This window comes from Artemia franciscana, chromosome 14 (genome assembly GCF_032884065.1).
Source record: "Artemia franciscana chromosome 14, ASM3288406v1, whole genome shotgun sequence".
Classification (NCBI taxonomy): Eukaryota; Metazoa; Arthropoda; class Branchiopoda; order Anostraca; family Artemiidae; genus Artemia; species Artemia franciscana.
In genome coordinates, this window is record NC_088876.1 from 35,111,055 (window position 1) to 35,131,734 (window position 20,680).

General features: G+C 34.9%; 1 protein-coding gene across 2 annotated transcripts in view; it reads right to left on the reverse strand.

The window, feature by feature from the left end:
- The window catches only part of LOC136035637 (uncharacterized), a 34,911-nt gene extending 15,082 nt beyond the window's left edge, over nucleotides 1-19,829 (reverse strand). The window contains exon 1 of one of the 2 annotated variants that reach the window (XM_065717538.1): nucleotides 19,723-19,829. The gene's annotated coding sequence lies outside the window, so the exon portion shown is untranslated. Of the gene's footprint in view, nucleotides 1-9,846; nucleotides 10,001-19,722 lie in introns of those variants that run through there. The other variant, XM_065717537.1, reaches the window with a different exon arrangement.
- Nucleotides 19,830-20,680: the final 851 nt, after the last annotated feature.

Below are 20,680 nucleotides of genomic sequence, written 5' to 3' on the forward strand. Positions count from 1 at the left end.
ATTTACGTGCTTTTTATAAATTCTACCATCTGTAAGTGCTATACGGCATAAAATAAGCACTTATTGTGCTATTTTTCAAGGGGTGGGGCTAACAGGCAACCAGAACTTCGTAGACAGATTTTTGATCTCTCATATAAAAGATGTTGCTCACATATACGTTCCTAATATAAATTTCACCATCTGCAGGTTCCAACGGTACTAAAAACGACACTTTTGGTGCCATGTCTCAAGTGGAAAATCCGTGGCTAGTGGGCTACCAGAACTCTTTAGAGTCATGTTTAATGGTTCATTTGAAAGATATTACTCATATTTACTTGATTTTTTTTTTATCAATTCTACCATCCTTAAGTGCAATATAGCACTTAAAAAACAAATTTGGTGTTACTTCTTAAGTGAAAAAGTTTGGACGTATAAAACGGTATCATTATAATAATTATAGTCCAAAACCCTTAATTCTAGGTTTGCAAGAACATCTCCAGCAGGATCCTCCTGTAAACCCCTTTTTAACCTGCACAATTTTGGTCCTATAAAAACCAATAGATAAAATTAGTTTATTAGAGCCGTGGAAATGTTAGTAGAGCGTTTGACTTTCATCAGAGTTTCAAGTGTTTCATTCCTGCTCGGGTATTTTTTTTAATTACGAGTTTGTCTCTTCTATATGAATACTAGCTGTTGGGGTGGCGCTTCGTGCCACCCCAACAACTAGTTGGTGGGGGTGCTTTGCATCCCCCACCCCCAATCCTCCCGCGCGCGTAAATCGTTACGCGCCATTGCAGTTGTGTCCCTGTGTCCCACCTGTGAATATAGATAGATATATATATGTTTTTAACTACGTAAAACTTGCGAATATACAACATTCTTCGATGTCCCATTGTCTGTGCATATAAATAGACTGTCAGGTTTACCGACTCTTGAACATGCAACATAAAATTTTCCATGGGAAAAACAATCCGTATTCTGATCTATACCTCGTTATTCTAATGATTGCCCTTGAGCCTTGTTGATGGTGATTGCTAATCGAACATTTCCTGTGTCCCCGTCGTCATTTATATATCCCCCTGTGCCCCCGGTGTCCCCGTTGTAGTTGTGTCCCAGTGTCCCGGTCGTCATTTATATGTCCCGGTCGTTATTTGTGTCCCGGTGTCCCAGTCTGTAATTTCTCTTTAAGTGTCCCGGTCGTCATTTATATTCCCTGTGTCCCGGTGTCCCGGTCGTCATTTGTGTCCCGGTGTCCCGGTCTGTAATTTCGTCAGTCGACAAACATGACGTCAGTCGACAAACAACTTCATGACGACATACAACTCAATCCTTATAATGACGTCAGTCGACAAACATGACGTCAGTCGACACACAAACATGACGTCAGTGGACAGACACACAAACAACTTATTTTTATATATATAGATTTTCAGATAATTCACTATTTTTGATAAAGGTGATGCACTTAAATTTTAAAATTGTCAAGAATTTTGACTGAAAAGCGAGTAGAGCTCATCCACTTCATAGTTTCCAAACACAATCTTAGTAGATCACTAAATCCTTACCCCAGCCGGTGGCGTAATTTCGTCAAAATCCATGTGGGAGGGGCAAATTTGGAGCCAATTTTCCCATAACAAGTGAAAATGACCGTTAAAATTGGAAAATGAGCCACATAGTAATACAAATGGTAAGGATTTACTAAAAAAAAAAAAAGAAACTGCCCCTTTTTATGAATGCTTGAATTATGCCGGCTTATCTTAGTTTGACAAAATTTTTGGAGAAATTGAATTTCAGCTGGGGGTGGGGAATAAACTAAGATCTGGGAGGGGCATTTGCCCCCTCTTCCAGTAGCAAACCAGCGCCCTAATCCCAACACCTTGTCACTTAGGAGTTGGAAAAGTATAGTCATCTTGTTCTGGCGCCACTTAAAGTTATATACTAAAAGAAGGATTAGTTGCTGTTATAGTTACTTATTCTTACTATGACTTATTTTTACTATTTGATAGACAGGATAAAGCGCTTTGTAATGTAAAGCCTATAGAGAAATTATAGTACTAAAATGCATTTCTTCTGTATTTTTTTTTAGTTGTCAGTTTACATGTTAAACTTTTTTTTTGTTTCTGACTATTCTACGCCTGTCTGTCTAAAATTTTTCCGTGTTTACCATGTGGGTTGTTTAGTGAAATAAGTTAAAGATACGAAAATTTTATATTTTAGAAAAATAATTACTTGTAGAGCGCTAAGGAAATTAATGCAGGATAAAAACCTCAAAAATTATTTCTTGGTGTGCAGTTCGTTTTGAATATAGAAGAGCGCATGTTTTTTTGCCTGCTCTGCGCGGCATTAAACTCATTTAAAACGCTAAACCAAAACCAATGTGGATTCCAATGTTAGAAGAACCAGCTATTTCCACACTACATTCCTGTCCTCTGTGCCTAAGCATGAATTGTTTCATAAAGTAGGGATAATAATCTTTTTGTTGTAAACTTGAAGTTTTGCAGCTATACTCGGCTAGTTCCAGGGGTGTATACTCAGCTTTCCAGGGCTATAATGAAAGAAAGGTTGAGATGGCTAGGTTACGTTCTGTGGATGAAGGATGATAGATTGCCGGAGATTGTCCTTTTTGGCCAACCGTCTGGGACTACACTGAAAGCAGGTCGTCCTCGTCTGGGTTGGGAGGATGTCATAAATAAAGATTTAAAGAAATGGAAACTTCCTGGGAGGGTGTAAAGAGGGACGCCTTAAATAGAATAGGTTGGAGGAGGAGCGTGCGTAGTTGTGTTGGCCTCAGGCGGCTTGGTGCTGCAGTCAGTTATTGGTAGTAGTAATAGTAGTAGTAGTAGTACTCAGCTAGTTCCATATAGACGTAGTTCATACTTCTGATAGTACAATGGCTTTAAAAATACAAAATTTGTAATTGTTTATTGATTTTTCTATTACAATGGATCTTTCAACGGTCCAATATAATAGTAGATTTTCGAATATAGCTTCCTTCAATGTCAAATAACTTCTTGAGGTGATGCTTCCGTCCTTTTTATCTATTTGTAGGGAAATCTAGATATCCCCTCAACCTTCTAAAAATTCCACAACTAAAACTCCTTCACAGTCATAGACAACGGTTATGAATACCTTGTTGACAAAATTTTGCATATTTTTTGAATGCCCCTCGTATTATTACGAGTACATTTTGCGGTAGCGAGCCAGACCCATGAGTCAGGATTGCATAATGCAGACAATGAATGTTCTAAGCTGTATTGGTAGTCCAATACAAATAAATCGTAAAGACTTTCTTTTCGAAGTCGGCTTATACGGTATAATTTCATGAAATTTTATGATAAATATGGAAACTATACTTAGTTTTTGAAAATCTTAAAAATATTGTTTTGAAAAATAGATGCTTCTACAACAACAAGGAAATCGATGCACGATACCAACCCTAGAAGTTAATTCTTAGTTTGCAATTCATTTTTAATATAGAAAAGCTTTAAGGCTAGATAGTCCCAGTGAGAGGTAAAGCTAGCATCACTTTTTCAAAGTTGTATAAAAATAATTATATTCACTTCTTGATGATATAAATAAAAAAAACAAGTTTTTTTTTAAATGAAAGTAAGGAGAAACATTAAAACTTAAAACGAATAGAAATTACTCCGTATATAGAAGGGGCTTTTCCTCCTCAACGCCTCGTTCTTTACGCTAAAGAATGACTGTTTCTCTTAACTCTATTTTTAAAACAATAAGAAACTTTAGCGTAAAGAGCGGGGCGTTGAGGAGGAAAAGCCCCTTTCATATACGGAGTAATTTCTATTCGTTTTAAGTTTCAATGTTGCTCCTTACTTTCATTTAAAAAAAACTTGTTTTTTTATTTAATTTCTGGACGTTTCTGAATTAATGCATGTTTTGATCTTGGCTCTCCGCACATAAATAATTAAAACGAAATTTTCATATTAATTAATTGCAATTAATCAGAAGAATTTGAGAAAAAAGGAGCGAGGGAGGAGGCCTAGTTGCCCTCCAAGTTTTTGATTACTTAAAAGAGCAACTAGAGCTTTTAATTTTTTACAAAAATTTTCATTGCTCAAAAATATACGTAACTTACGAGTTAACTTACGTAACGAACTTCTATATTCGTATGTTTTTATTGTGTATATGAGGGGGTTCAACCCTCGTCGATACCTCGCTCTTTACACTAAAGCTTAGATTTTGTCCCAATTCCTTAAGAATCACCTCTGAATCACAAAGGCCGTAGAATAAATAGTTGAAATTACTAAAAATACTTTAGCGTAAAGAGTGAGGTATAATGAGGAGGTAAACCCCTCATATGCGTGATAATTTTTGTTCTTTTTAAGTTTTAATGCTGCTCCTTAATTTCAGTAGAAAAAAACTTTTCATATTTATTTTGCATTGTTTTTTCAAATAATTCTAGAAAATCCTGCGCCCCCTTCATTGAAATTCTCTTCCCCCACGAGAAGTTTCTCCATGGAAATATCCTCCCAAGTAACCCCGCCCTCAAATCTCCCCCCTAAATAAAAAAAAAACCTGAAAATGTCTGTACATAATGGTACATAATGGTCTGTACCCAGTAACCATTACTGTATGTAAACACAGGTCAAAGTTTGTAACTTGTAGCCCCTCCCACGGGGACTGCGGGGGAGTAATTCGTCCCTAAAGACATAGTTATTAGGTTTATCGACTATGGTGAATAAAAGGCTATCTCAGAATTTTGATCCGGTTACTTTTGGGAAAAATTGGCGTGGGAGGGGGCCTAGGTGCCCTCCAATATTTTTGGTCACTTAAAAAGGACACTAGAACTTTTAATTTCCGTTAGAATGAGCCCTCTCGCGACTTTCTAGGACCACTCAATCGATACGATCACCCCTGGGAAAAAAACAAACAAAAAAAAAAAAACAAATAAACACGCATCCGTGATCTGTCTTCTGGCAAAAAATGCGAAATTCCACATTGCTGTAAGAGCTTGAAACCTCTACAATAAGGTTCTCTGATACGCTGAATCTGATGGTATTATTTTCGTTAAGATTGTATGACTTTTAAGGGGTGTGTCCCCCTATTTTCTAAAATGAGGCAAATTTTCTCAGGCTCGTAACTTTTGATGGGTATAACTGATCTTGATGAAACATATATAATCAGCATTAAAATGCGATTCTTTTGATATATCTATTGGTATCAAAATTCCATCTTTTAGAGTTCCGGTTACTATTGAGCCGGGTCGCTCCTTACTACAGTTCGTTACCACGAACTGTTTGACTATCATCAGAAAGCAGAACTAAGGCAGATAGCCATGCATGTTAATTTAGATAGTCTATCAGTTCCCTGAGCCACTTGAAGGCAATTGGAGACCAAAAATTACGTTTCAAACAGTTCGTGGTAACGAACTGTAGTAAGGAGCGATCCGGCTCAATAGTAGCCAAAACTCTAAAAAATTGAATTTTGATATCAATAGCTACATCAAAAGAATCGCATTTTAATGCTGATTTTAAATATATAAGTTTCATCAAGTTTAGTCTTACCCATCAAAAGTTACGAGCCTGAGAAAATTTGCCTTATTTAGGAAAATAGGGGGAAACACCCCCTAAAAGTCGTAGGATCTTAACGAAAATGACACCATCAGATTCAGCATCTCAGAGAACCCTACTGTAGAAGTTTCAAGCTCCTATCTACAAAAATGTGGAATTTTGTATTTTTTGCCAGAAGACAAATCACGGGTGCGTGTTTATTTGTTTTTTTGTTTTTTTTTCCCAGGGGTCATCGTATCGACCAAGTGGTCCTAGAATGTCGCAAGAGGGCTCATTCTAACAGAAATGAAAAGTTCTAGTGCCCTTTTTAAGTGACCAAAAAAATTGGAGGGCATCTAGGCCCCCTCCCACGCTCATTTTTTTCCTAAAGTCAACGGATCAAAATTTTGAGATAGCCATTTTGTTCAGCATAGTCAAAAACCATAAAAACTATGTCTTTGGGATGACTTACTCCCCCACAGTCCCTGGGGGAGGGGCAACAAGTTACAAAATTTGACCAGTGCTAACATATAGTAATGGTTATTGGGAAGTGTGTAGGCGTTTTCAGTAGGATTTTTTGGTTGGGGGGAGGGGTTGAGAATAAGGGGATAGGCTGGGGGAGCTTTCCATCGAGGAATTTGTCATGGTAGAAGAAAATTTCCATGAAGGGAGCGCAGGATTTACTAGCATTATTAAAAAAAAAACAATGAAAAAAGAAATATGAAAAAGTTTTTTTCAGCTGGAAGTAAAGAGCAGCATTAAAACTTAAAACGAACGGAAATTATTACCCATATGAGGAGCTCACCTCCTCCTAATACCCCGATCTTTACGCTAAAGTATTTTTAGTAATTTCAACTATTTATTATACGACTTTGGTGATTCAGGGGTCATTCTTAATGAATTGGGACAAAATCTAAGCTTTAGTGTAAAGAGCGAGGTACTGACGAGGGGGCGAACCCCCTCATATATGTAATAAAAACATGAGAATACAAAACTTCTTTACGTAAGCTAATTTATAAGTTACGTATATCTTTTACTAAAAAAAAGATTCGTAAAAAATTAAAAGTTCTAGTTGACTTTATCTTAATTAACCAAAAAATCGGAGGGCAACTAGGCTTCCTCCCCCGCTCTTTTTTCTCAAAATCATTCAATCAAAATTATGAGAAAGTCATTTAGCAAAAAAAAATAATAAATATGCAAATTTCGTTTTAATTATTCCTCTTTGGAGAGCCAAAATCAAAACATGCATTGATTGAAAAACGTTCAGAAATTAAATAAAAAAAAAAGTTTTTTTAACTGAAAGCAAGGAGCAAAATTAAAACTTAAAACGAACAGAAATTACTTCGTATATGAAAGGGGCTGCTTCCTCACCAACATCCCGCTCTTTACGCTAAAGTTTTTTACTGTTTTAAAAAGAAGAGTTGAGAGAAAGAGTCAAACTTTAGCGTCAAGAGCGGGATGTTGGTGAGGAAGCAGCCCCTTTCATATACGAAGTAATTTCTGTTCGTTTTAAGTTTTAATTTTGCTCCTTACTTTCAGTTAAAAAAAACTTTTTTTTTTATTTAATTCAGTTAAGAACGAGCAAAGATTGATTTAAGGAAAAACGAAGTTTTTCTGTGAGAAGTAAAGAGTGAAGTTGGTATCGGGCGTATCGGTTTCGGGCGTATTGGTACTGCACGTATCAGTGTCAGGCGTATCGGTATATGGTGTTTTTCTATTCAATCTTAGTTTTGTGCCTTCTGCATTATTTTTTATTAACGGGAAAAAATTAGTTTAATAAACAAAGTTTTTTTCTGAGAGAAATAAAGAGCGAAGTTGGTATCGGACGTATCGGTAACGGGTGTATCGGTATCGGGCGTATAGATACTGCACGTATCGGTGTCAAACGTATCGGTATATGGTATTTTTTATTCAATCATGGTTTTGTGCCTTCTGCATGATTTTTTTATTAAAAAAGAGTAAAGATTAATTTAAAAAACAAAGTGTTTCTGAGGGAAGTAAAGAGTGAAGTCGGTATCGGATGTATCAGTGTCACGCGTATGGTATACGGTGTTTTTTGTTCAATCATGGCTTTGTGCCTTCTGCATGATTAAATTTATTGAAAAGGGTTAAGATTAATTTAAAAAAAAAGTTTTTCTAAAATAAAGAGCATGGTATGCAAAAAGTTGGTATCGGGCGTGTCGGTTTCGGGCGTATATGTACAGCACATATCGGTGTCATGTGTATCGGTATCTGATGTTTTTTTATTCAATCATGGTTTTGTGCCTTCTGCATTCTTTCTTATTAAAAACGGGTAAAGATTAATTAAAGAAAAGTTTTTCTGAGGGAAGTAAAGAGTAAAGTCGGTATCGGGCGTACAGGTTTAGGGTGTATTGGTGCTGCACGTATCAGTGTCAGGCGTACCGGTATATGGTGTTTCTTATTCAAACATGGTTTTGTGCCTTCTGCTTTATTTTTTATTAAAAATGGGTAAAGATTCCTTTAAAAAACAAAGATTTCTGTGGGAAGTAAAGAGTGAAGTTGGTATCGGGCGTACTGGTACTGCGCCTATCGGTATCATGCGTATCGGTATATTGTGTTTCTTATTCAATCAGGGTTTTGTGCCTTCTGCGTGATTTTTTAATAAAAATGGGAAAAGATTAATTAAAAAAAAATGTCTGAGGGAAGTAAAGAGCGAATTCGGTATCAGACGTATCGGTTTTGGGTCTACTACGCGTATCGGTGTCAAGCGTATCGGTCTATGATGTTTTGTTCAATCATGGTTTTGTGCCTTCTACATGATTCTTTATTAAAACAGGTAAAGAATAATTTAAAAAACAAAGTTTTTCTGAGGTAAGTAAAGAGTGAAGTTAAAACTTAAACCGAACAAAAATAATTATTTGACAGCCTATTCAACATATATATATATATATATATATATATATATATATATATATATATATATATATATATATATATATATATATATATATATATATATATATTGATAAAACTAGGCAAATAAACCAGCTGGTGATATTTCCCTATATTTTTAGGATTATAGAAAACTAGCACTGCTTGCTCATCTTCCATTTTGTGATGCAAAACGGCAATGTTGTCCAAATGACGGCTAAAAATCTATCGAAAAATAATCCTGAGATATCCAATGGGCTTAGATTATTGAAGGACTGTATTGTGAGCTTTCCAGTTTCAGAAGAAGCAGTGTCACGCAGTGGCGGTTTAGGTACTTGAGATGCACGTTTCCTATTCAAAACAAACGGTTAATATTCCATTTAATTTAATGTTTTATTTAACTAAGTTTGTCTACTTTTGATTTGATAGGATTGGTTGGAGTGCTCCATAATTTGGGGCTAACTTCTATAGAGGAGGGTTAATGGGTCTTTTTTTGGTGGGGGAGTTTTCTGAAGCCTCAAAGATTGTGTAATTTACATGATTGTAAATGAGGAAGATTTGATTGAAGCACGTTGAACACCATGGAAATAACGAACCTATAATTTTTTTTTTATATTTTTGAACCTCCCTCAAGATAAATTTGAGGGATGCAGTTTTGCAGTGATAATAATTATTCTTGAAGCATTTTTAAACGAATATTAGCCTTGAAGATAATCTTGTTAACCACATTGACCTGCCATTACCCAGAAAAAGAATAAAAAGAGAAGAAAAGTGATACTTGGGTTTAATAGGGCTAACGAAGATACTGGATGCAACAAAACCGATATTTCGAGAAAACAGCTGCTTCTCTTCTTCAGCAATGTTAGAGGAAGTTTGAAAAAATCAAGTTCACATTTTCTGAACTAAAATGCGGACGATTTAGACCAGAAAAAGAAATAAATAAAAAGGCAAAGAACAAACAATGTGGAGATCAAAATGAAACCAAAACCCAAAGTAGAAGAATTACATATCCAAAAACGTGAATGAACATGGTAGTTAAAATAAAAAATAAACGAATTAAAAACAAAAACACAAATCAATAAAAGGTTAGCCACTCACTCAAAAGCTTTAGACAAGCAATTTTTAGAAATAATAAACAATGAAAATGTTTAGAAATAATTTAGAAACTAGAAAAGTGACCAAGATTCTTTCAAGCGTAATAAAAATAACAAAACAGAGAACGACGTCATATTTGTCACACTTTCCCTTTAAGCTATATTTTTGATCATTTGAATTTAGCTTAAAATATAAAATAACTCTAATAAGAACAATTTTTTATTAACGTCAAGTGTTCAAAACAATATGAAACGCGGTCAATTTCAAATAATCGGAGGCGTTTTCACGATCTGCTTGTCAGAGTAAAAAATATTTGAATTTTGAAACTCCAGCCAAATTAAAAAAAAATAAAATAAAAGAAACGACTTACGATTTAGGCTAATTTTCGTGTATAATGATCACAGTTAAAGTAAGACTCTGAGAATACTGTAAAGTTTTACACTGCTTGCGGTCTTAATAAACGACATCTGGTATAAGATTACCCAAAGCATTTATCTAACTATTCAACTAAAACCAGTTGCAATATCGCTGACTTGGTCGGTCTAGTAGAGTGTGATAACTAAATTGCTGCTAATTAATAATTTAATTATTTAACGGACACAGAGTTTAATAGGTTACATATCTACTTAATTTTCAGAATTTTTGGTGTAGCTTTCTCTTCTTTTTAATTATTAATCAGCCTGTTTAAACTAAGATAAAAAAAACCTGAGATGAAAACAGAATCAAAACATCTGCTATAAAGCCAAGACTAAATTGTATACTTTTATACATAATTATGCACATAAAACAAAACAAAAAATAACTAACGAAATAGCTTCGTCTCCAGTTTTAATTTTTTCAAATAAAAGTCGCAACGGACATTAGAACTCATAACTAATAGCGATACTTAAAAATTATTTCGTATATGAAAGGCTGAAAGGACTTAATCCACAGCTCTTTATTCTAAAGGATGGCGGCTCTTTATTCTTTATTATAAAAATTTATTCTAAAGTTTAATTGTGCTATACTGAAATCGTTTATGAGTGTAACAAGTACAGTTAAGGGGTAACTTTCCAGGGGTATGGTTAAGGGGTAACGTTTCATTTAGAAATTGCCTTCAAAACACTTAAACTGAAAATTTTAGTCTTTAAAGATAATATATGTTAGTTTTCTCTTCCGTTCTTGAGGCAATGTGAAATATACTGATTACCCCATTTCCCCCATTGCCCCTATGTTCAAGGAGTCATTCTTAAAGCGTTGGGAAGAAAAATTTTAGCTTTACCGTAAAGAGTAAAGAATTCTGGAAGAGACAGTCCTCCCCAAATAAGTACTGTTCTCTGTTGCAAGTTTTAATATCGCTCTTTACTTTCATCAGAAAACACTGTTTTATTTAACTTATTAGTTCTTAACACCATGTATGGATTGCCCTAAATGTAAAGAATACAGCCGCGTTCTCAAACCCCGCTCCTTAAATTAAAGTTCAACTTTTGGCAGAACAATGCTTCGAGGAAAAGAGCAAAATTTGCGCATTTGCTTTTCAAAATAAAGTATTTTCCGTAATAAATTGTCATCCCCGCAATAAAAGAGGAGCTTTCTTTTCCCAACTCATGCTACCTGTTTCATCGTCTATGCCTCTTCTCATAAATGGACCTGATTAAATAAAAAGAAAACAAGTGTTTCAGACTGAAAGTAAGGAGCAACATTAAGACTTAAAAGAAACAGAAATTATTATGTATGTGAAGAGGATAGCCCAACCTTTCAACACCTCTCTCTTCACGATAAAGTTTTCTAGTGCTTTAAAAAAAAGGCTTTGATCCTTGTGTTTCAGGAGTCGCTCTTAAAGAATTGGGACGAAATTCAAACATTAGCGTAAAGAGCGATGTGTTGAAGAGGGGGCAACTCCCTCATGTACGTAAGAGATTCTGTTTGTTTCAAGTTGTAATGCTGCTCCCTACTTTCAGTTAAAAAAGCTTGTTTTTTAATTAATTTCTGATCGTTTTTGAAATGATGCCTGGAAATCTGGCTTCACTTTTACGGAAAAATTCCCTCTCCACACGGACAGATTCTCTTGGCAATTTAATTACAATAAGAACTTACCCCGGACAATTATCCTTATCTCCACATATAAGATTGAGTCAAAATAAAATAAAAAGATAAAGACGAATAAAAAGAACTTTGTATAGGAATTCTGGGAGATTCTCTCAATGAGAAATTTCCCCTGGAAAGTTTGCGCCTAGAACCTTCCTCCCCATGGAAATTATCCCCGGTGAAAATATCCCCACGTAAAAATGTACACATACCTCCCTAAAACAAATTAAATAAAACAACAAGTTTTTTTTTAAACTGAAAGTAAGGAGTGACAATAAAACTTAAAACGAACAGAGATTACTCCGTATATGAAAGGGGCTGTTCCCTCCTCAACGCCCCGCTCTTTGCGCTAAAGTTTGACTCTTTCTCTCAACTCTACTTTTTAAAACAGTAAAAACTTTAGCGTAAAGAGCGGGGCGTTGAGGAGGGAACAGCATCTTTCATATACGGAGTAATTTCTGTTCGTTTTAAATTTTAACGTCACTCCTTACTTTCAGTTAAAAACAGTTGTTTTTTTTATTTAATTCCTGAACGTTTTTGAGCTAATGCATGTTTTGATTTTGGCTCTCCGCAGATGAATAATTAAAACGAAATTTGTATATTTATTTTTGTGGCTAAATGGCTTTCTCATAGTTTTGATTGAAAGATTTTAGGAAAAAGGAGCGGTGGAGGAGGCTCTGTTGCCCTCCAATTTTTGGTTACTTAAAAAGTCAACTAGAACTTTTAGTTACTTATGAACGTTTTCATTAGTAAAAGATATACGTAACTTACGAATTAGCTTACGTAACGAACTTCAATATTCGTATGTTTTACATGTATATGAGGGGCTTCGCCCACTCGTCAATACCTCACTCTTTACACTAAAGCTTAAATTTTGTCCCAATTCCTTAAGGATGACCCCTGAATAACAAAGGCCGTAGAATAAATAGTTGAAATTACTAAAAATACTTTAGCGTAAAGAGTGAGGTATTAGGAAGAGGTGAACACCTTATCTGCGTAATATTTTCCGTTAGGTTTAAGTTTTAATGCTGCTCCTTACTTTTCAAATTTTTGCAGATAGGAGCTTGAAATCTCTACAGTAGGGTTCTCTGAAACACCTGTTCGATGGGTAAGACTAATCTTGATGAAACTTATATATTTAAAATCAGCATTAAAATCTGATTCTTTTGATGTAACTATTGGGATCAAATTTCTGGTTTTTAGAGTTTTGATTACTATTGAGCCGGGTCGCTCCTTACTACAGTTCGTTACCACGAACTGTTTGATACCATACGTAAACAATGGGCATATCTTATAAACTTAATCATTCCCCAGGGGCTTTGGCGATTCACGTTATCTCCAAAGGAATAGTTATTAGACCTTTTGAATATGTTGAACAAAATGGCTATCTTAAACTTTTGATCGGGCAATTTTGAGAAAAAAAGGACGTTGATGGGCCTAGTTACCCTCCAACCTTTTTGGTCAAAGAGCACTAAAACTTTTAATTTACGTTCAAATGAGCTTACTCCCGAAATTTTAGGATCATTGGGTCGATTGTATCACCCTTGGGGGGGGGGAATCAACAAACACGCATGCATAACATCTCAGGAAAAATTACAAAGTTTATACTTATTAGCAAGATTGTCACGCATGTTCAATTTCATGAATTTCATTCTGTAGCTTTCATCAAGCTTTCTCCCTTTTTTGGGAGAGGGGAAGATTTTACCCTATTAATTCCAAAGCTAAACAAAATTTCATTTTCAAATAGCACTGACGAGCAACTTTAAAATTAACAAATATTGCCTACGTACAATTGACGGCTTATGCATCAAATATCTATAGTACTAACGCAAATAAACCGATCGACGATATATCCCACTATTTGAGCTAAACTAGTGCTTTACTGAAAACGCAAATGATATGCATAGAATAGCAAATATGTTTATAGTTGTGCAACAATTAAGTTATTTTAGCAATCTAAAAAGTTATAAGAAGGCACGCAACGAATAATATATCAAAAACAAATACAACGTAGAGACAATAGGGAAAATTTCAAGAAAATTTTCCCTATTGTCTCTACGTTGTATTTGTTTGTTATGGAAAGGCAGTGTGGTCTTCGTCGCTATTTTCGAATAATATATCACTCTATAATGCTTTCTTAAGTCTTTCATTGGCTGTAAGGAATGAATGACTCGGCCTACTAGTGACTGAAATTGTAGAAAAAAGAATTTTTATAACGATTAATGCCTCTATAGAATTCATGAGAGTTAAAGTTACCCGTTGAAAGATCCGAACCTGAGAAAATTTGCCTGATTTTCAAAGAGAAGGCAGACCGAAAAGGCAAAAGGTATTGATGAAAGTCACAGTATAGGATTCAGCACATAAGAGAGATCTAGAGTAAAGATTTCAAGCTCCCATCAACAATTATGTAGAATTTTGCATTTTTTCTTCAAGGAGTTCCTGGCAACAAACTATAAGTAAGAAGCAACTCAGGATAATAATCAAGAATATAGATATAATGAATTTCGGTTATAAGTAATAGAAAAACACAAAAAATTTCAACAGAATTGGCTCTTTACGCTTATTCCACCGAGGTCAAAATCTAACGTTACACATAAAAATCTAAGAGCCAAAGAAAATTTGACTGATTTTTGAAAAAAGGGGGAAACACCACTTAAAAGCCAAATGGTACTAACGAAAATCACAAAATTCAGGACATCAAAGAGCCTTATTGTAGAAATTTAAAGATCCTATTTACAAAAATACAGAATTTTGTTGTTGTTTTTTTCGAAAGAAAGATTATGGATACCTGTTTATTTGTTGGTGTTTTTTTTTTTCTTTGCTTTGCTTTGATAGCCTTCTTACACTGGGCGTTCAGCAAGGTTTGTCCTTACTGGACACCTGCATCCCCTTTGAGGGAATATGTTTTTCAACAGAGTCAACTACAGCCTGCTTGTATTTCTCTGCAGCATTCTCTATGCCTTCAAAGAGAAAGGCTCTCCGCTGCTGAGAACAAAAAGTGTTTCTTAAACCGTCGCAATCACCTCTTTTGTATAATGAGATTTTCCGCTCATGCTTTATTGGATGTAGAATACGAAGGTTTCTACGTGCAATGACGGCAACAGTCTCACTTGTGAAAGCATTGGGTCTACTTTAAAAGAGTCAGGGTGAAGAGGTCGAGTCGAGATGATCCGTTTGAGTCTTGAAACGTGTCAAAATGGACAAGTTGTTCAAGCCCCTCTGAGAGAGATAGATATACTAGTCCGACCCCTTCTTGTCAGTATTCTTACTGCGAAGCTGCAAAATGTGATGGACATGGTAGTCTCACTGGCGGATAATGGTACACTTAGCGTACTTGCCGGTGTTTATTCGAAAGAGGCTTCAAGGTAGCTGGTAATCTGGCAGGTCGGAGGGTTATAAACGGTACCAAAAATCACGGACTTCTTTGGGAGGGTCACTCTATCCCACAGAGCTTCTCCACCTCCTGAATTTGGTATTTTTAGGCATAAATACAGTATTTGGCTCTGTATAAAAACATCAACACCTCCTTTGTATTTAGTGCCGTCACTACGTTCACAATTTCGTCTGAGAAGCGTGTATCCACAAATGTATATCTCTGTATGTCATGGTTGAGATTGGTCTCAGTAATGGAAATAATTGACGGTTTGACGGAGTTCATTAAATATAGGAACTGGTCAAAGTTATATCTGAGACCACGTACATTGCAGTGGCCTATCGTAAACATGTCCGTTTGGGTGGTCTGTGAACTTGCTAAAAGTCGCCTACAAAACATCTGTTGTCCAAGTTTGTTTTTTTTTATTATTGTCAATCATAACCAGGTAAAAGAATTTTTGCTGGGTGGTTAGCCCGACAAGGCCAATGTATGCATAGACAGGGAACGGTGCCAGAATGCACCTCATTACCGCATCTTCAGCATGGAGGTGGTATCCCATAATGGGTTAGGATTCGGCACAAATGGCTCCCCCCATGTAGCACAATATTTTGCACTAGCTATTATGAGAAATGACGGTAATTCTTTAGGCGGGGGAGGGGTAACAGATATTTTATAGAGCCCAAACTGTTTAAATATTAATGAGCTTCCCGATAAATATAGAAAGGGGTGCATGCGGGAGAGGGTAGATTTAACGTCTCCTCTCGTTTCACTTAAACGAAGCATGATTACAGGTGCAGTGGGGTGATAGTTCCCTTCTTAATGTAGAAAAATGTTTTGACATTTATTAAAAAGCTTTATTTAACTAAATTGATTAACGAATTGTTCTATAAAATTAAAGACAGTAACATATAGGTGCAGATTAGCTATTATAAATGAGGGGCGGTGAGTGATTGTGCAGGCGGAGGTGAGGTGCAGGATACCTCAAATAGTGTATTTTATTCCCCAGTTTTTTTTTACTTTTACTTAGCCTTCAGTTAAACATGCATTGGGTTTTGGGGAAGGGAATGGAGGGTAAATATTGAGATTCAGTCCCTTTTGCTTCCCAGAGACCGTTTTACTCTATATTAAATTAACATGTGTATAGGCATGTAAGTTAACAAGGAGAGCAGGCACGTACGCAGGATTTTTTTCGGGGGGGGGGCAAAACCTTCGAAACAGCAGATATAAAGTAGCACTTTTTTTAAGTAACTAAATAAATGCAAAAAGGACGTATATCAGAAAATACAGATTAACTTTAATCTGTAGTATTGTAGCGGATGGGGGGAAGAAGACTGAAGCCTCGAAAGTACGTTTTAGGCTCAGGTTATGCTCATAGCGATTTAGAACTAGTGATTAATCTTTTATATCCCACTGAAAGGGAGATTTTAGGGTTAACAGTGCAATATGGGTGCTGTGGGGGGTAGTTCTATTACAAAGACGTCGATTTTAATGAAAAAGATATTTTCCAAAATTGATACATTAAAAGCTGTACTTTATCCTGAAAAGGGGTGATAAAAGCCCTCATATCAAGGATAATTCTATTTTGCTGTGGAAAGCAAACTCTCTTTACAAAAAAAAAAAATAACAGTACAATCGCCAATTACTTCAAAGAGGGTAAAAATTTAGACAGAAAATGGGTTAATAATTGGGCAGGGACCTGACCGGATAATTGCATGCTGTAAAATCCCAAAAAAAGACTTCACACATGTATCTAGATTCTTAATAAATGTCCTACTTTTGCCAGAAATCCCAAGAAACCATGGGGAAATTAAAAATTTTACATAATTTCGGTTGGGCCCAGGCCCGAAGGACCCCCACCCCCCTGCGTACGTGCCAGAAGGGAAGGGTGATGCATCGAAACCCTCGTCAAGAAATTTCTTTGGGGAGTGGATAATAGTTATCTTAAAGACCCAACTAGCGGCTTTATATTGAGTGAGTTTAAACAGTAATATTTACCATTTCCTATTTAAATTTAATATTTAACGTCTCCTTATTTCCAAGAGGACTTTGGCAAGAGGACCTGGCATCCATTACCGAAAATCCCTATAAGACATGTTTGCTCGAAAAATTCGCCTTTCAAACCGTGGAAACTATGACTATAAAAACATTTTGGTATTCCAACCAACACCGTCCAAATAAACATTCGAGGAATGGATTTCTTTTTTCCCTTTTTTAGTGGTGAATACCTTTCAGTTTTCTACGAAAATTCAACTTTAACACTATCAATCAATTTAAAAAAAAGTGGTGTCTGGAGGAAACTATGTAATAATATTTAGCATCTATGAAATTATTATCTACAAATTGCGAAATTTCTACTGGGTAAAAGTTGACATTCAACATTTTATAAAAGCTCCAACCGATAGAATAGCTAAAAATAAAGACATTGGAGTTTATAAGTAAGTTAGCCAAGAACCTCATACTGCATCAGCCTCTGTAAAAAAAAAAGCTCAGCGTTCTGTTTTTCCTAATGACAAAAGACAAGCCAAGGCAAAAGTTTAAGGTCCAATAACAGAAAAAAAACAATAATTCTACAAAGGCGCTATTTCTAAATTATAGTCCTTAAAAATGTATAAGGGGTTGTTTTATAAAAATAAAACACAGATAAATGTGATTAGAAAACTAGGGAAAGTGAAAATCGCAACAGCTAAAGATAAAGGTATGGAACAAGCGACAGCGAGAATCATATCAAATCGTAAACGATATTTTAAACAGTGATCTGTTGTTGGAACTGGAAAACACGTATTCGTTAACTATAAACGTCTTAAGAAATTAAACGAGATGATGCATGAGTCTAGACTTTTAAAGCAAAAGGCGTAGAAAAAACTCTCTGAGGTAAAGATGAACAAAAATGGACAATAAAATCTATTGTCCAATAAAATCTATTCTACTATACATATATATATATATATATATATATATATATATATATATATATATATATATATATATATATATATATATATATATATATATGTATATATATATATATATATATATATATATATATATATATATATATATATATAATGAAAAAAAGAAATCACGAATGCAACAGCACAAACACAGAAATAAACAAACACTATAAAAATAACCTATAAACAAAAAAGAAAGACAGAAGGAGAAAGGAAGACTGTTTCCCTACTTTAGTAATTAATATAACTCAGTACTTGAATGAGGCCTTAGCCCTACTGATCGATCCAATTATATAGGTCAAACAGCATAACCATACACAATCAACCGTAAAGAACAATATATGGACAGGCAGTCGTGTCGTAAGTAGGTATAAGTCGTCATATACCAAATATTAAAAACAATAAAAAGACAAATAATTCAGAGGCGACAACCCAACACAAGGGCTCATCAGGAGAATACACACTTGGCTATAGGGTTTTGGCACAGTAAATAAAACTCTAAAACTAACAAATTTAGTAAAGTAGATCCATCAAAAGAATTGGCATTTTATGTTAATTCTAAATACGTAAAGTTCATTACTTTTATTGTAACCCATTAAAAGTTGCGAGCCTGAGAAAATATGCATGTTATTCGAAAAAGAGATGAAAAACCCCCAAAAAGTCAAGCAATCATCATGAAAATTACATTATTAGATTCAGCATATCAGACAACACTGATGCAGAGATTTCCTGCTCCTATACAAAAATGTGGAATATTGCATTTCTTTGCTAGAAAGTAGCCCTCCTTACATTTAAGTTAACCTATGAAGATCAGAGAGCAATGAAATGATGAAACAACAAGTTCTCTCAAATTAAAGTAAAGAGCCACGTTAAAACTTGAAATAAACACAAATACTTCACTATACAATAGAGTCTAGTCCCTACAAGACCCATACTATTTTCACTAAAGTTTCATAGTGCGTTAAAAATACTTCTCTTTCCAGGTCAACAGCCCTTGTGTTTGAGCCAGGCGTTCTTAAAGAATTGAGACAAAAAAAAATTAGCCTAATTGAGGGGAGTTGAGTAGGAAACGCGTCCCTGATATATAGATTCTTTTCTGTTCGTTTTTTTATATTGTCGCTTTACTTTTATTTGAGAAAACATTTTTTATTCATTAAATCTTAGCGCTTAATATAGTCTCTTAAAGCCCAAGCAAATAAAGAAAAGTATTACTTTGGTAGCGAGAAAATCATTAAACAGCACATACAATAACAGCCTGATTTATAAAGTGTATTCTGGGGTTAGTGGGGTAAGTTATAAAACTATCAAGGTGACCTCACTTGGGACTTATCAACAAAACAATCATGAAATATTTCTATTTTAGAACTGAAAAGAGAGCCAATCATTGGACTGGGCTAAAATTTGCACAAACCGCACAAAGTTAAGATAATTCGAAACACATACAAACTTCATAAAATGCTTTAGCTTCATATCGTACTATTTCAAATTAGCTTTTATATATTAATAATAGTTAATTTGCTATTATAAATATCTAATATGCTATTTGCTATAATACTATTATGCTATTATAATAGCTAATATTCAGATTAGCTATCATAAATTAGCATTGTTATTCTTCTAGTTTTATTCATCTTTCAAGTTTTTTTTTTGCCCGCTCAAAGGGAATTTGACTTTAATGTCATATTATCTTGCTTCTGAAAGCTTCCTGGCTACCAGAACGAGCATATTCCCTTTAGACTACTAATCCAGATATTAATAGTTTAAGTTGTGTCAAAAATTATCTTGTGTCTCATTGAGGAGTGTATGTCATTGATAAAGCAGAAAGAACACTTGTTGGGTGTACAAAAGTACTTACAAGCTTTATAGACGTAATTCCCTTTTTATTAATAAATGAGCAAAAGTCTAATTGAAACTGAACAATGTTTGTATCAATTCAGAATATAGTAACTTGGTCATATTTAGTCGAGAGTAACCAAGCATGTGCTTATTTTTTTCACTTTTATAACAATTAGACCTTGAATATCAAAACACATTAATGGGAGAAAGGAGTGAGATCAGTGTGGGTTTTAAGGATAGAGAGCAATATGCCTCCAATAAAATGCCCCAACATTTTGCCTCAAAATGTATTTTTAGCCTTAAAATATAGATAAAAGCTTGTAGAAACCCGAGGAAAGACTTTTATACGAACATGAAACAGAGGCAACACCAACATAAGGGCAACAGTACACCCATCTAATATCCAGTGCCCCCCATGCACCCTAGTAGACCCCTATGGCATCAAATAAATATTTTAAGAAAATTATTTTCATCAAAACGGTAGAATGGCTCACGAAATGGGCCTCTAGGATGGCATGATTATGGAAAATTTAGAAAAATTTAATCTTTTTAAAATAAGGTACATACAATTTTTTCAATATTTGTAATTGGAGGCCCAAAAGTAGGTCATTGGGTTCATGCTTGCGTTATACTATCCCAAGTTGAAAGCAAACTCATCGAGTATGTAAAAGCTCACAATCTTCATGTGCCCATTCCTGCCATGACCACTAGGCTACTGTTGCTAAATCTTCGAAATGTCTACTACTATAGTAAACATTCCCTACTATCTTAAGTCCAATTTGCCACAGGCAACATCACTATTATTGCACAGAGGAAAAAACAAAAACGAGCAACACAAAAACAAACGAACAAGATTTGTTTTCCAACAGTTCGTGGTTACGAACTGTAGTAAGGAGCGACGGGGCTCAATAGTAACCAAAACTCTAAAAAATGGAATTTTGATACCAATATTTACATCGAAAGAAAATATTTTTACG